Source organism: Colobus angolensis, unplaced genomic scaffold (assembly GCF_000951035.1).
Source record: "Colobus angolensis palliatus isolate OR3802 unplaced genomic scaffold, Cang.pa_1.0 Scaffold14, whole genome shotgun sequence".
Lineage (NCBI taxonomy): Eukaryota > Metazoa > Chordata > Mammalia > Primates > Cercopithecidae > Colobus > Colobus angolensis.
The window spans coordinates 5,382,940-5,396,225 of record NW_012114488.1 but is presented as its reverse complement, the minus strand read 5'-3'; positions in this window follow the sequence as shown (position 1 = coordinate 5,396,225).

Genomic DNA, 13,286 nt, shown 5'->3' with positions numbered 1-13,286 from the left:
TCTATATGCATTTTTGTCGTACTCCACCTGTGTCTCTGTCCCAGGCTGCCGACTCGTATGAACTTTATCCCGTGCCCTACACTTCCGGTTCAGAGCAATTAATAAGAGCCCTGGTAGAGGATTGGAGGGAGGAAAAATAATAAAGTAAGGATAGTTAATCTCTCTACCTCTCTGCAAATTGCCTTAGTCTAGCTTTGTCTTTTCATAGAAGGTCACTGCTTATTTTAGTGTGGTCTGCAATACATAATTCTCTGTCCTTTTGAGTTCTGGGAACCACTCCATCCCCTCGTTCTTTAGGGCCTAGGAATGGTAACAGATTCACTATTGCTAGACGTGGTTGCTGTATGCCTCATGGTTCCCTTTCATTTGTTCAGCTTTTGATAGATACTATTTATGCAACCTCTCTTTGAATTTGTCTAATATGAATGTGCCAATTAGTTGTTTTCTATTAGTATTAAGACAAATGAATGGTAGAATGACACAGTCTAATATGGATATAATTGGAATTCTGTGAGAAAATGAGGGGAAAATATGAAAAATATACATAAAAATACAAACATAAAAACTGATAAATACCCAGAACTCATGAAAGATGATAATTCTCAGATATGTGAAGCAAAATGAATACTAAAGATAAGTTCAATTTGCATATAACGGGCACTGAAAAAAAGAATGAAAAAGAAGGTCTTAAAAGCTGTCAAAGTAAAAAATAGATTATACATAAATAAAGAGCAGTTAGATATGTTTCTTCTTAATGGCAACAAAAGACACTCGAGGATTGTAGAATAATTTAAAAGAGTGAGAGAAAATAAGTATCAACTTAGAGTGGGAAACTTGGGAAAAACATATCAAGAATTAGAGTGAAATAAAGCTGGATTCCGACAATTAAAAACAGAGAAAATTCATTACTAAACAGACTATACTAAAGGCATTTTTAATTAATGTGGTCGAGGAAAAAAAAAAAGCTTGAAAAAAGTTGAGAAGCAAGACAAATAGTCCAGAAAATAATAGAACTGTGGCTAAGCCTAAACTAGTATCAGACATCAATTGACAATGATACATCTAATTTGTAGTGTTGAAATGGGTAGATTTTTAAATCTTGAATAGCAATGGCATGTGATTTGGGAAGTGTCTATTGCAGTGTACTAAATAAAGCTTCATCTATTGTAAGAACTCCAGTTGGTGTTGAAGAGTTCATGCACATAGGCTAGGTTTGTATTTCTATAGTAGAGATTTAAGGCAATCATGAGTGGGGTGGTAATTCAGGGGAAAAACAGTAACATGAAATTTGTTGAATCTAGACAAGTACCTTATAATTTGCAAAGTTGTCTTATCCTAGCATCCATGAAGGAAAGTGAAACCGTGTGAAGCCCACATGGGCTGAGAGACTGAGGAGCTGCCTTTCCCAGGTTATTTGGGAGGGGTCCCAAGATACTTCTTTTCCCAGTTATACATCCTTTCTTTCCATTCCTATGTTGAACAGGCAACATGGTGATAACTCAGAATGGAATCATGCACCACAGCAAGGGTTCTCTTACTCCACTTCAGGGTTTTCTTCAATTGAAATCGATTTCTATCTATGTTTTATGCTGTTTTGCACCACACAAGGCTACATTTTATGGGCAAAAGAGAAAGATCATGGAATTTACTCATTGATTTGCTATTAGGGCCTATTCTGAAAAATACAATGAATTCTGCTTCTTTGCAATGCTGGGCCATTCCAGATAGTCGATTTGGTTTCATCCTGGTTTGAATGCTTCCTATGGACAGGGTTTGATTTCTTCAATAACCCTCTTGGCACATGCTCAATGACTGGCTGGCTCTTCACTTACCTTGTTATTTCTCAGTGCTCTATTAGGCCCAGAATTCAAAGGCGTGACTCTTACTTTCTTTTCAACAGAAATAACTGACTTTGCTCCCTGTGTTTCAAGGGCAATATAAGTAGTTTAATAACCTGGAAGGGTTTTCATCATTTCTTTCACTCAATACTTTATCATTACCCCTGGGATATAAAAAAAAAAATAGACTGTTTTCACATTGATTTTCTTTGCTCAGAGCAGAATTCAGTCTTTGGTCTTACTTCAGAGACAAGTCTAGTTCCCTGTGCATCCAACTGCTTTCCTGGAATCCCAGCAGCATTGAGTTCGGGAGTAGCATCAGAGGTGTGTGGCTCTTCTCGGGACTCGGATTCGTCTGCTAAGTACAAACCTTCAGGCTGCCTGTGTGATGCTCACTAGCATTATGCTCTGACATAAATGGAATTTGACCTCTAAAAATAGTCATTTGTATTTCTCAAGGGAACTTTACTCCACCTAAGACCTGAGTTATTTCTTTTTTTTCACAAGAGAATTTCCATCATATAATACAAGGTAAACACAACGATTTTCCAAGTATAAATTGCTAAAACAGTGCAGCATTGAGATTGAACTCTCTTCAGTCAACCTCAATCCATATTAATTCAACCCTTAATTCATACTAAACACATTTCTATAAAGAAGATATGATATAGATCAGGTCATAGATGACTTCCATGCAGGATGGAATTGTTTTCAACTGTTTTGTTGATAAGTAACGCTTATACTTAGTTTTTAACCAGTGAAATTCAGTTGATAGAGCTCTGTTTTGTGGAGTGACATGGGTTTCTGTATTCCACATAAAGGACTAAAGAGTTCTATGTTTTGTAAACCTGCAATATCTGCCTGCTCAGGTAACAAGAAATCCTCTTCATTGGGAAACAGGAAAAAACATATTTCTTTAAAACGCAAAGTTGTTAAAATATAAACAAACTTCCAGGTTTGGAAATACTTTCCCTCAGGATTTTATTTTTGTGAAAAATAGAAAAATGAACAGGAATCTAAATGTACAGCTTGATAAACTCTCATAAACCGAACACCTGTGTAGCAAATGCCCCAGTTAAAATAGAATGCTGACTTCATTCAGAAGCACCTCTTGTGACTTCTGCCAAATACTAAGCCCCTCTTTAGTCCTAAATGTATATACTATCTTGACTTCTAACATGTTTTATTTTTCCTTGCCTTGGAAATATATTTAATTGGAATCGGTGTGTGTGTGTGTGTGTGTATGGATAGATACGTACACTTCTATTGCTAATTTAGGTGTAGGATTATGGGATCTTTGTCCATGCGACTGTTCAAATTAGTAGTGAATAAAATGCTTTTTTTTTTTTTTCCAAATAGTTTTGGCGATTTACTCTCCTACAAGGAGTATGACAGTTCCTGTCGCTCCTTGTCCTTGACAGCACTTGGTGTACCGTTCTTTCCGCTTTGGCCCTGCTGGTATATTATGTAGTAACATCTCATTAAAAACTTAACTTGAATTATCCTGATGACTAATGAAGTTTGAATAGATTTTCACTTGATTTCTTCACAGCTCTTGCCCATTTTTCTACTGTGTTGACTCTACATATTCTTACTGATTCATATGTTATTTTTTAAACATCCTGCTTGTGAGGCGTTTCTTGGTTATATGTGTTGCGTGCGATATTTTGTATAGCATATTTTGATAAACAGACATTCTTACTAATATTTTTAATGTAGTTCTTGTTATTTATTTTTTCCTTTAAGGTTAATGCTTTTTGTACTTGTTTTAAAAAATCTCTAGTTATGGCAAGACAAGGAAGTTATTTTCCTGTATTATTGTCTGGAAGTTGTATTGTTTTTCTTAGAGCTACAGGTCATCTGGAATGAGCTGCATAATTTAATATGAAGTTTCATCTTTTTCCATTTGGATATACAGATTTCATAAGTCTCAGTTTCCTCTTAAGCTTTTCATTCATTGATATGACACATCCATCTCTATATTATTTCCCTTGCATTAGAATATAGCAGTCATATTTTATGAGTTTGTTTGTAGTTCTCATTTTTTATTTAACTGGTCAGACTTCAGCAAAACTTTGCTTTACAGAGTCAAAGGAGATGGGAAAAATGACAGAGGAGTAGCTGAAATTCTCTGTTAATCCACCTTTTTTCAGTAAAGGCCATAAAGGTGTTTTCTGACTAACAAATTAATACCAGTTCTGCACTATATAAGTTATATTGGACTCAGTAAATCCATTTTTGGATGTCGATGACTTTTATTTTTCCTCAAAAAACACTTTCTACATCTCCATAAATAATATATATTTTTTACATTACTGAATCATGTGATTTCAATCAAGAACAACTTGACTTATAAGACAACAAATTACTGACATTACCTGTTTAATTTAAATTATTTTACCCGTGAGAATGTTTAGAACCTCTAAATACTTACAGTCTAATCAAATGTATAAGCTACATATAGAGAACTGTATCTACCTTTTTTAATAAATGAAAAGTATTAGTTTTACATTGATAATACAGAATATTCTAATAGGTAGTTCTAGTCATTTGGTACAAGCATTATTTCCAAAAAATTACTATAGTTAAACTCATTCCAGTCATTGTTTATTAATTTGGTAAAAGACATGGTACCATGGTTTGAATATAGTTGGCTCTCCCCAAATCACACTGAAGTTTGGTTGCCAGTGCAGTGGTATTGGAGATGGGGCCTAGTGAGAGGTTTGGGTTATGGGGTGGCTCCCACATGAATAGCTTGTTGCCTTTCTCACAGTAGTGAGTGAGTTCACGTCTGCAACAGAAGGGGTTATTTCTCTTGGAAATGGATTATTCCCAAGACAGCGGATTGTTATAAACAGGCCCCATCGTGGTTTTGTCTCTTCCCAAGTGTTTGCTTTCCCTTTGGCCATCTCCGTTGTGTTTTTACACAGTATGTGGCCCTCACCAGAAGCTGAACAGATGCTGGCACTGTGCTCTTTGAACTTCCCAGCCTACAGAACCATGAGCTAAATAAACTTCTTTTCTTTATAAATTCCCATCCTCAGATATTCTGTTACAGCAACACAAAATGGACTAAGATGCATGGTGAGGGCAAATTTATAGTGCTATCAAAAAATATACTCTGTTGCAATAATATTAAAACTTCTCATCACTTGGTAAAACTAGAAAGTCTTATATTCCCCCTTTGTAATACAACCAAATTTATGTTAATTTATTTTACATATATTCTGACATCACATTTGAGGGTATAATTATGGTAAAATGTGACTAATACTAATATGAAACAATGAATTAAATAATAACTAGCTTAACTTTAAGGAATGAAATACTAAGTAAAATTAGGTTGGGCACAGCCTTTTAAAAAAGCATTAATGGCATCTTTATGGGTTCATTATTTTTTAAAAATATAAACTGGGTAAAATAATCTGAAAATAGAATAAAAACATGTCATATTCTTTTATTTAATATGACTATATTGAAATCTGTCTTTTCAGTCCTATTTTCTTCAGTTTCCCGTTGTATACCTAGTAAACATTTGACTTGATTCTTACATTGAATGTGTAATGTGTCTGAAAGTAGGCATATAGCATTTCCCTCAAAATGGGTGTTCTTTTCCACATTTTTGTCCCTCTGTAGTTTGCAAGTTTAGGTCTTTTTTGACTTCTCATCTCACTTATCCACCCATTTCCAAAAGGTCACTGATTTTTATTAATTCTAGTACATCATCTTCTCTGTCCTGATTGTTGTCAACTTATCTGGATCCAGAGCTGATAGCCGCATAATTTCTCAGCCTTATCTTTTTCAGTCCATGTTATATACCGCTGGGAGATGTGTTAAAAGTATCATTTGTATAAGGTCATATTGAGGATAAAATCTTCAAATAACTATATTCTGAACATAAATCCTGAGGTCTTTAAAATTTACCTCTGCTCCTGTGTATGAAATCCTATGGGGACATCCTTGTCCTCAGCAATTCTTGACCCTTATGCCTCTTCTTGTACCACTTTCTCAAGCTAACCCTTTGTCTTACATTCAAGGCCCCATACTGTAGTCTTCCACTCTAGTCTTTGCCTAGCTCTAAGGTCGGATTTATGGTGGTCAAACTGAAGAAGATGAGAGGAAAGACAGATGGAGGGAGGGAGAGAGAGAAAGAGAAGAAATTGCAGTCCAAAACGATCCTCTTTGCAACATTGGTCATGCTTTTTGTACCACAACTATTTAGTCTTGTCACTCACTAAATCTAGGAAGCCTAAATTCATACTCAGATGAAATATGAAATACCTCTTTAGCAGGTTGAGCTATTAGTAGCATTCACAACTGTAGTATGCATGTTCTTAGAGGGACCAAGAACTTTCTAAAGGGCTCCAGGCATAGCATGATCATCCACATCTGCAATCAAGGAAAGGCTTGTTGTCCTGTCTTCTTGGAAGCGACCTTCTTACTCGGGGCCATGCCCTTCCTAGGATTGGCAAGAACTTGATCTCCAGTGTTCCCCACATGGGCGCCTGAGGCTGTTGCCTAATCGACATCACAGCTCTGTCTCACTCTGCCCTGTCTGGTGTCTTCCCGTTTCCCTACCCTGATTTTGATTACATTGGCTAATAAACTTCTAACACCACAAACTTCATCTCAAAGTTCTTTTTCCGGAGGACTCTACCTTGTAATGATAGTCTTACTGGAACTTGATATGCGCATTTTTCTTACATTGATCTGCCTGAAAGCGCGCCTGTGGTTGGGCGGCCATACTTTTCTACATTCTCACACTTCTCTCACCCATTCTGATTCTCACTATGGATAATATATTCTAGAGTTTAAGAAACTGTAGGGCTTCCTGGCCAGATAACTCTGCCTGATTTCTCAGATATTATTTATCTGGGAAACATTCCATCTAGCACAGGAGCTTAAGAGTGGCATTATCTTCTCGCCTTAATTTCCAGAGATTCTTTCTGTACTGGGAATCCTAGAACATACTATCCTAGGATATTTAAAGCTGCATGGTCTGTCTTGTTTTCATTTAATTGTCGTGAATACCTGGAGTCTTTCTAGGTCCTGGTTTCTCTTGCTTAATCCAGTCTTTATCTCTAACTGCCCCTTATTTGATCAACATGTGCTCGGGGCTCTGATAGCCAGCTCAGCTCCTGATCCTTGAGGCAACATCCTTTTTCTATTTGAACTTCAGTTCTGTTCTTCAGTCATGACTGGATGTTTCTTGCCCTCTGGTCTCAGAATTCTCTTGGCTTTTATTCCTTGACCCACTTGCCGGTTTTATCACTTTACCCTTGTTCCTCATGGCTTCCCATCAAGCCATGGGTATTAGGCGGCAGTGTAATTTATTAGATTTTGATTTTGCCCAAATACTGGGAATGCTTTAAGAAGAATCAAACCATTTCATTATTTGGATAGCCATGGGTACCTTATCAAGCAGATTAAAAGGATATGTTACCCGTCCTTGAGAAGAGAACAGCTAAAACCTTGTTGTGGATTATGGATTTAGCATAAAGAAAAACGATTGGGTGTAAATTAAGAGTAAAAGGGAAGATTAATGGAAATTTCACTTCACATAACTTAAAACGTGGCTGTTTCAATAAATGAAACTGAAGTTTCTCCTGGATCTCAGAATTCAACCTGTATTTATAAATGTATAATGTATTTACCTACTAGTTGGTTTAAATGAACTTGTTGGGCTAGCTTGGTAAATGTTATAATTTTTACTATTTTCTATAGAGAAAATATTTTCTAATTTAAGTTGGAGCTATCTCTGCAGCAGTTTCTCTACAGCTGTACATAGATGCTTTTACTATAAAATGAGTTAATGCATAAAATACTACTCTATACCATAATAAAGAGGGTAATACTTTGAAAAAAAGAAACTGTAGGGCTTGAAAAAAGGGCCAATTTGAAATATAGGAGTCATCACTATAATCTTGGATAACAGGGCTTTACAAAAGTCATTTTACATAGGATTATGGTGATGACACATGACATTACAAAAATGATGACATTACAAAAATGATGACATTTTTGTAATGTCAAATGGCAAATGGTTAGAAGTAAATAAAAACAAAATTTTATCTATGTGTCATCTATCTATCCCTCATCTCTCAGTTCACAAAATGAGATACTTTGGCTGGGGTATGTGGCAAAGTGGAGTGGAAGTCATGATAACAATATTCATTTAATGATCCATTCTGTTCTATCATCCACTACTGTAAAGAATATAGGATTCCTGAGGAAAAGTTTCATGAGAGTAAAATAGAGAATACCACCAAGAAGTAGGAAAGACAGTAGAAGCTCCTTGTTTCTACCAGAAAGCAAACCCATTGTAAGGTGCCATGCGTTATCTACGTATCTATCCTAGAACACTTAAAATTTATTAAAGTCATGATGCAAAACACCAATATTCTACAAAATGTACTGTGCAATTTTATTCTCATAATGGAGTATTTAGTGAGTCTTAGTTGTTATCTAACAGTAGACAGCATCATATCAAGAAGTAGAGGGGGAAATTCCATGTTGATATTAACAGATCAGTGTTATTTCTTGAAATAGAAGGAACACGTAATAGAGGTAAATCAATTTTATTCTTAAAAATATATTCAGTTTTTGGAAATACTTATTAATCTTTCTAATAGGTTACTGAAGGCAATAAACCCACTTTTATTTTTTTATTTAGGTGTATGTTTCCTCCTGGCTGTCAAACAAAAACAAATTCTCTATGTAGTCATGAACTTCTTCCGCGTACTATACATTTGTATTAAAGTTCAGATAATACATTGTCATATATATGATATATATGTATATATATGTATATAAAAGAAAGATATATATACAATTTTGTTTTTGAGACAGAGTCTCTCTCTGTTGCCAGACTGGAGTATAGTGGTGTGATCTCAGCTCCCTGCAACCTCGAGGCCTCCCAGGTTCAAGTGATTCTCATGTCTCAGCCTCCAGAATAGCTGGGATTACAGGCACCCGCCACCACATCTGGCTGATTTTTGTATTAGTAGAGACGCAGTTTCACTATGTTGACCAGACTGGTTTTGAACTCCTGACCTCAGGTGATCCGCCGGCCCCAGCCTTCCAAATTGCTAGGATTATAGGCAGAAGCCACCGTGACTGGCAATATTTAACTAACATATTTAGCACGTTGTTAGCCCCTCACCAACTCATGGCCTAAGGCTTTCACTTGTTTTCCTGTTTATTTCCACAAAATAGATTAAACTTTATTCATAAAATCAGAATTGCCACTTGTGAACAGATACAGGACAAAATGTCATCCCATATAATTTCAAGCATAATATTCCTGAACTTTAGTAAACTTTTAATGGGATTTAATTCTTCTCTCTGAACTTCGATGTGGTGTTCTCATTCTGTCAAAGGCATAGTTAAAATGAATGTGGTGTCCATTGTATAAAGTTTAAAGAAATGTGTCAGTTGTAGTTTTAAATGCCAATATTTATCCATGAAGCTCAGACTTTTGAAGTGACTTAAATTAATAATGAACAATTGTAAATATTAAGTTGTATGATGGGGTGTAAAGTGCTCCGAAACTCTTTTAGGAGATAAGTAAAGAGTACATTTGGAAGACCACTGAGCTAAGGAATGCTTGTGCTTGTCTTCTAAAATCTGCATGAATGTTATCTCTATCTTTTGTGAATTCAGAAACATAGCATTATGTGCATTTCATTTCTGCCTTTCTAACAAGTACAAGAATAAAAAACTAAGAGTTACTCATTCTCTTTTTATCTTGAAGAGAACACATACTCAAGAGACCTTAAAATCTTGACAGTGAACACTTTTCATTAATTTTATTGTTACACTGAAAAAACAAAGTAACAGTTAACAAAAAATGAAAATCAAAAACCTACCATTATGATCTGAAAAACAATCTTGGAAAACCAGTAAAAGGTGATGAGATTTCATCAGGATTAGGGGCAGGAGAGAGCCAGGAGAAGAAGCTTTAAGAACAATCTTTGTAAGTCCATAGAAAAGTAAAATAACCTTCATAAGAGGCAACAGTTACAAATAGCTGCTGTGTTAAGAAATGAAGGTAGGAGAAGTCTTCTTCAGAACAGAGATAAAAAGCTTTTGTAATATCAAGTAACTTTATGGATAGATGATTAGAAGGAAATAATTTTTTTAAAGTAAATGATTAGAAGTAAATTAGTGATGTGTAAAAATGGCTGAACTACTAGCCAGATAATTTGAGTTCTAATGTAGACACTCATTCCTTGGAAAAGTTGGCAAAGTCACCAGCTGTCTCTGAGATCTAGTATTCCTGTCTCTCAAAGCACATTGATTTCAAGGAAGAACAGTATGGTCAGGCTTGACTCAGAGTATCGCGGAAATCCGAGAGGCTCAAGCACAACTTCAGTGACATGTGACATGGCCATTTAGACTTCTTCACAACTCATCTTCTTGTTGGCTTCTTCCCTCTATTATACCTTCTTCATTTACTAGTACCACATTTGATTTCTGTCAACAGGTCTGAGATTCAAAATTCCAAAATTGAACATTTAATTAGTCTGTTAGACACAAAAGAAAACATAAGACTGTGATGCCTGAAGTGTCAGGTACCTCAAGAAACGGAAATTATGCAAAAGGATTGTCAGTGCCTGATTTGCTCCAGAAGAGGTGGTGGGTATCAAAGGATCACATTTCACAGACTTACCTTGTACAAGGTAATAGATTAAATAATCTCTTAGCTCCTTTATAGTTCTAAACTGTGTATATATATTAATGTTTTCAAAGTTTTATTGCATTGCTAGAGCATACTCACAATAGTTCTGGTACTTTTGCCATAATTTAAGGAATGCAATTATAGTCATATGAAAATTTCAGAATCCCAAACATTGCCTGTTTCTTAAGTGATGTGTCCATATATGTAGGTATTGTCTCAGATAGGTTGTTCTTTGACAGCATAGCCATAGAGGTTATACAAACTACAAACTTTCTGTATTAAAATATCTTCAAAAATTCAGTGGAAGTAAATTTGTTCATCCCTTTTATTTTTTGAGATGGAGTCTTGCTCTGTCGCCCAGGCTGGAGTGCAGCGGCACAATCTCGGCTCACAGCAAGCTCCGCCTCCCGGGTTCACGCCATTCTCCTGCCTCAGCCTCCAGAGGAGCTGGGACTACAGGGGGGCCCCCCCCCACCACGAAAAATTTTTTTTTTTTTTTTTTTTTTTTTTTTTTTTTTTTTTTTTTTGAGAGTGTCTCGCTCTTTCACCTCGGCTAGAGGACAGTGGTTGTGATCTTGGCTCACTGCAGCCTCTAACTCCCAGGTTCAAGTGATTCTTGTACCTCAGCCTACCAAGTAGTTGGGATTACAGGCGCGCACCACCATGCCCTGCTAATTTTTGTGTTTTTAGTAGAGACGGGTTTCATCATGTTGGCCAGGCTGTCTCCAACTCCTGACCTCAAGTGATCCACCTGCCTTTGCCTCCCAAAGTGCTGAGATTACAGGTGTCAGCCACTGCACCCAGCTGGTTTTTTGCAGACGTGTAATTATTTTTGTTGAATACTGGACATTTTAAAAAATACATTGCAGCAACTTTGGATTCTGAAGGTTTTCTGAGAGTTGTTTGCTTGTTTAGTAACTTGCATGGATTAAATTTCTGATTTCTGTCATCATCACAATATGTGAATAATGTTCCTGCTCAATTTAAAATGTTTTATTTATAAGCTTCAATTTCCTGGAATTTTCCCCTTGTCTGCATAACATAGTATTTTGTCAAATATTAGTCAGAGACTGTTTAAACACCTCAAACCAATAAGGCTTCCATGCTATTTTGATAGATCATTGTTGGCTGGTAACTCATTCAAACTACAGGGCATTTTCAAGTCCTCCTTGATTTTTACTTAATGCTGGTATTTCTTTTTCACACACAGTAGAGATGTACAGAAGGTTTGAGTCCACTCCAGTCTCTGATGATGCTTACTTGCACAGCCCGTGGCAACTGGCGGTATACAGAGGGTTTATCAAGTCTTGTGTGGATGTCTTCACCCCAAGAGAATTTCTGTTAAATATCAGGCTAGTCCACCGCTTAGTTATTTGTTCAAAACTAGGCTTTCCTCTTCACTGGTCACTGAGATTGCCACTTCAACCATGACATTCTAAACCAAGTGATCTCTCTCTGCAGAGGTAGCAAAGCTTTTGCTTTTTGTAATCTTCCCTGTCTTAATTGAACTTCTGCTCTGGCAAAAGTTGGGGGTGGGAGGTTTTGGGGCCCTAGGTCTGAACTGCATTGACTAATGCTGTTCTTACCTGAGGTTCGGTAGTTTTCATGAATAAATGCACTATTTTGGAAAGTTTGTTTTTGAAGTGTTAAAAACGCTTGTTTTGAGAGTTATCTAGCTTTATAGTTAGCTAACATACTATACTTATGTTATTTAGACGTTTCACTGAACTCAATTCATGATGTCAGCCCCCTTGATATTTTAAGTCATCAAAGAAGTTTTTTTAAAAAAAAACCCTATTTCGAGAAAAAACATTTTTAATTAGAATGTGTATTATATAATTATTAATCATATTTTCTGTCTTTCAAAAGTTAGCATTTAAAGTTGTGAAATACAGTTTGGAAGATGTTAGCATATAGCTAACATTTAAAGCCATAAAAATACAGTCACTTGGGAAATGAGTATATATTAAAAGAGATTCTAGAATTGAGCCCTGGAATATTTGAAGGTTCTGTGGTTGATAATTTGATGTAGAAACAGCAAAGAAACCAGATAAAGAGTGGACACTGATTTATGAAAAGAACAAGGAGAGGTGTCCTATAAACCCAGTTGGGGGAAAATGGTTTCAAGAAGGAGGGAATATACAACCAGGTCAAATCTTGCTGTAGTCTAAATAAGGTGAGAACTTACAGTTGTACACTAGATTTGGTCACCTAGTGGTCAGTGGAGATCTTCACAAACATTATTTCAATGGATTGAGATTCATAGAAGTCTTGCTGGAGTAGATTCAATTGCAAGGAAAGAAGAAAAAACGGTTCAAGCAAGTATAAGTAAATTTAATGACATTCTTTTAGGAGAAGAAAAACAATGACAATGGTATAAAAGGAGAATCACATAGCACCAAGAAAGATTTTATTTGATATATAGCTAGGAAATAAAACATAATTATGTGCTAATTGTAAGATCTAACCAAGAAAGAAAAACTGGTAATTGAACACATGGGGGGCAATTGCTAGTGCAGTGTTTCTCAGACCTTACAGTGCAGCAGAATCACCTGGAAGGCTTGTTAAAATACAGATTACTGGGCTCCCTCATAGAAGTTTTGATTCATAAACCTGGTCTAAGGTCTGGGAGTTTGCGTTCCTATCAAGTTGCTAAGTGCTATTGCTGCTGTTGGTCTGTGGTTTGATAACTACTGTGCTAAAACCATATCCTTGCCCAATTTCTTTCTCTTTCTCTCTCTATATATTTTATATATAACATATATTAT